Genomic DNA, 4,295 nt, shown 5'->3' on the forward strand with positions numbered 1-4,295 from the left:
GAAAATGTTACATGTGCACTTGAGAAGAATGTATATTCTGTAGCTTTGGGGTAGAATGTTCTGAAGATGTCGATTAAGTCCATATGATCTAGTGAGTTGTTTAGGATTGCTGTTTCTTTGCTGATTTTATGTCTAGAGGACTTATCCAGTGAGGTTAATAGGGTATTAAAGTCCCCTACTGTGATTGAATTGCTGTCAACCTCTCCCCTGATATCTTCCAAAAGTTTTTTAAAATATATTTTATTGATTTTTTACAGAGAGGAAGGGAGGGGGATAGAGAGTTAGAAACATCAATGAGAGAGAAACATCAATCAGCTGCCTCCTGCACACCCCCTACTGGGGATGTGCCTGCAACTAAGGTACATGCCCTTGACTGAATTAAACCTTGGACCCTTAAGTCTGCAGGCCAGCGCTCTATCCACTTAGCCAAACCGGTCAGTGCCCAAAAGTGTTTTTATGTATTAGGGTGCTCCTGCATTAGATGCATATATGTTTACCAGAGTTATATCCTCTTATTGTATTGATTCCTTTAGAATTATGAAGTGCCCTACCTTGTCTCTTGTCACGGCCTTCTGTTCGAGGTCTGTTTTGTCAGATATAAGTATTGTCACCCCAGCTTTCTTTTCATTTCCATTTGCCTGAAAGATATTTTTCCATCCCTTCACTTTTAGTTTGTGTGAGTCCCTTGTTCAGAGGTAGGTCTCTTGTAGACAGTGAATACTAGTATATGGTTTATGTTTTCTTATCTATTCAGCTATCCAGCGTCTTTTGATTGGAGCATTTACTCCATTTACGTTTATTGTTATTGATATGTACTTGTTTGTAGCCATTTATATTCTTCATGCCTATGTTTCTTCTTCCCTTTCTATTTCTTCTTTTAACAACAGTCCCTTTAGCATTTCTTGCATTGTTGACTTGGTAGTGATAAACTTCTGTAGCCTTTTTTTTGTCTTGCGAAGGTCCTGATTTCCCCTTCAACTTTGATTGATAGCCTTGCTGTATAGAGTATTCTTGGACTCAGTCCCTTGTTTTGTATCACTCTCTATATTTCATTCCATTCCCTTCTGGCCTGATGGGTTTCTGTTGAGAAATCATTTGATAATCTGATGGGAGAGCCTTTGTAGGTAACTCCCTGTCTCTCTCTTGCAGCCTTTAAGATTTTCTCTTTGTAGTTAACGTTTGCCATTGTAATTACGATGTGTTTTTTTGTGGGGCTTGTGGGGTTCATTTTGCTTGGGATTCTCTGCTTGTGTGACTTTTTTCTTCCCCATATCAGGGAAGTTTTCTGTCATTATTTCTTCAAATAGATTCTCTAGTCCTTCCTGCTCTTCTTGTCCTTCTGGTACCCCTATTATACGTATGCTACTTTGTTTCATGTTGTCCCAAATCTCCCTTAGGCTCTCCTTCTGCTTTCTAATTTTTTTCTCCAATTGCTGCTCAGATTGGGCTTGTTTCTCTATCTTACTCACTAATTCGGTTCTCCACTTCTCCTAGTCTACTGTTGAAATCTTCCATTATGTTTTCTATTATAGCTGTATCACTTTTGATTTCCTCCTTATTCTTGCATAGGTTGTTGATTTTCTCATCCATCCAGTTTATGAACTGTATGACCAGTACTCTGAATTCTTTTTTTTTGACAGATTGCATGCCACCATTTCATTTAGTTCCTTTCTTGGAGATTTCTCCTTTTCTTTCCTTTGGAGATTGTTTCATTGTCTCCCCATTTTCGCTATCACCGGAAGGTCCAAGTACTATGTTGCGGGGGCCTGAGCCAAATGCAGTGGTAGTGTTACCGAACCCGAAGATCACTGAAGATCCCTGGCACCGAGACACATGAGAACCAGAGTGCCCGCATGTGTGCATCAAGAATAAGAGTCACAGGCATTCTAGGAGACTAGGTTGCCTGCCCACCCTGTGTCGGTGGGATTTGCACTCGAGCACCACAGGTTGAGCATGCCTTATGCTGCAGCGGCGGGACAGCGGGAGGGGAATGTACTCTGTGACTGACAGTAATCTGCAGCTGGGATAACTGGAGTCTCTGTGTCCATGGCTCTGTAGCTGTGGTAGCAGGTCTTTGTTCAGCGTGGCTGTAGGGTCCTGGTTTGCATCTGAGGCCAGTCTGGGTGGTGGTGAGGCTGCGTTCTGAGTCCCAGCATTTCTGCCCTTCAAGATGGTGTGGTTTCTGTGCCAGTGCCGGCCTCTGGGAGTTTTTGATGCTGCAGTGGAGTCTCGCATTTTAAGATCACCCAGTCTGCCAGCTCCCAAAAGTCCTGCAATATCTAACTGTCATTAACTCTCTCTCTCTCTCTCTCTCTCTCTGTTGCGGGCTCAATCCCCAGTGTGGGGCATGCAGGAGGCAGCTGATCAATATTTCTCTCCCTCTCCCTCTCTCCCTCTCTCTCCCCCCCTCTCTCTCTCTCACACACACACACACACAACACCACATACGTCCACACACTCCTCTTTCACTCCCTCACTCTCTCACACTCTTCCCTACTGCCATCCTGCTGGTCGCCATCTTCCGCAGACTTTGTATGTCTTCTTGGGAGAAGTGTATTTTTAGATCTTATGCCCTTCCTTTGGGTTGTTTGTTTGTTAATGTTGAGTTTTATGAGTTCTTTATATATTTTGGATCTTACACCTTTGTTGGAGCTACTGTTGCAAATATCGTGTCCCATCTGGTTGACTGCCTCTTTCTTTTGTTGGGTCTTTTGCTCTGCAGAAGCTTTTTAGTTTGATATAATCCTATTTATTTTTTCCTTTACTTCCCTTGCTTTTGGGTTCAAGTTCATACAATGTTTTCTACTACCAACATCCATTAGTTAGGTGCCTATATTTTCTTCTTTGTAAATTATTGTTTTGGGTCTTATATTTAGGTTTTTGATCCATCTTGAATTAATTTTGTACATGGGAACAAACTGTTATCCAGTTTCATTTGTTTGCATGTGGCTTTCCAGTTTTCCAAGCACCTTTTACTGAAGATACTGTCTTTACTCCATTGTGTCTTTTAGTCTCCTTTGCCAAAAATTATGTCCATATACACGTGGTTTTATATTTGGGCTCTCTATTCTGTTCCATTGATATTTGTGTCTGTTTGTCTGCCAATACCATATGTTTTGATTACCGTAGCTTTTGTAGTATAATTTGAAGTCAGGTAGTGTGATACCTCCAGAGTTGTTCATTTTTCTGAGGATTCCTGTGGCTCTTTGGGGTCTTTGTGGTTCCATACAAATCTGATGATTTCTCGTTCTATTTCATTAAAAAATGACATTAGTATTTTAATAGGGATTGCATTAAATCTGTATATTGCTTTTGGTAATATGGTCATTTTAACTATGTTGATTCTCCCAATCCATTAACATGGGATAGTTTTATATTTTGTTGTGTCTTTTTGAATCTATTTTAATAATGCTTTGTAATTTTCAGTATATAGGTCTTTCACATTCTTTGTTAGGTTTATTTTCCTAGGTGTTTTTTTTTTAAAATATATTTTATTGAGTTTTTACAGAGAGGAAAGGAGAGAGATAGAGAGTTAGAAACATCGATGAGAGAGAAACATCAACCAGCTGCCTCCTGCACACTCCCCACTGGGGATGTGCCTGCAACCAAGGTACATGCCCTTGACCGGAATCGAACCTGGGACCTTTCAGTCCGCAGGCCAACGCTCTATCCACTGAGCCAAACCGGTTTCGGCTTTCCTAGGTGTTTTATACTTTTGGTTATAATTACAAAAGGAATTGGTTTTTTTTTTAATTTGTTTTTCTGACATTTTGTTGTTGGTACACAGGAAGGCAATGGATTTTTGCACATTGATTTTGTATCCTGCAACTTGACTGTACTTATTGTTTCTAATAATTTTTGGTGGAGTCTTTAGGATTTTCAATATATAGAATCATGTTGTCCACAGAAAGTGACAGTTTGACTTCTTCCTTCCCTAATTGGAAGACTTTTATTTCTTTTTCCTGCCTTATTGCTCTCTCTAGGACTTTCAGTATTATGCTGAATAAGAGTGGTGAGAGTGGACATCCTTGTCTTATATCTGATCTTAGAGGGAAAGTTTTCAGTTTTTACCACTGAGCATTATATTAACTGAAGTTTTATCATATACTAGAGGCCTGATGCACAAAACTCATGCAAGAGTAGGCCTTCCTTTCCCCAGCTGCTGGCACGAGCTACTCTCTGGCATCCGGGACCTGGGCTTCCCTTGCAGACCCAGAACCCAGGCTTCCTTCTGGCTGCCTGCAGGCACCCAGGACCTGGGCTTCCCTCGAAGCCCGGGCTTCATCCAAAGGTAG

The sequence above is a fragment of the Myotis davidii genome, unplaced genomic scaffold (assembly GCF_000327345.1).
Source record: "Myotis davidii unplaced genomic scaffold, ASM32734v1 scaffold1827, whole genome shotgun sequence".
In the NCBI taxonomy this organism is placed as follows: domain Eukaryota; kingdom Metazoa; phylum Chordata; class Mammalia; order Chiroptera; family Vespertilionidae; genus Myotis; species Myotis davidii.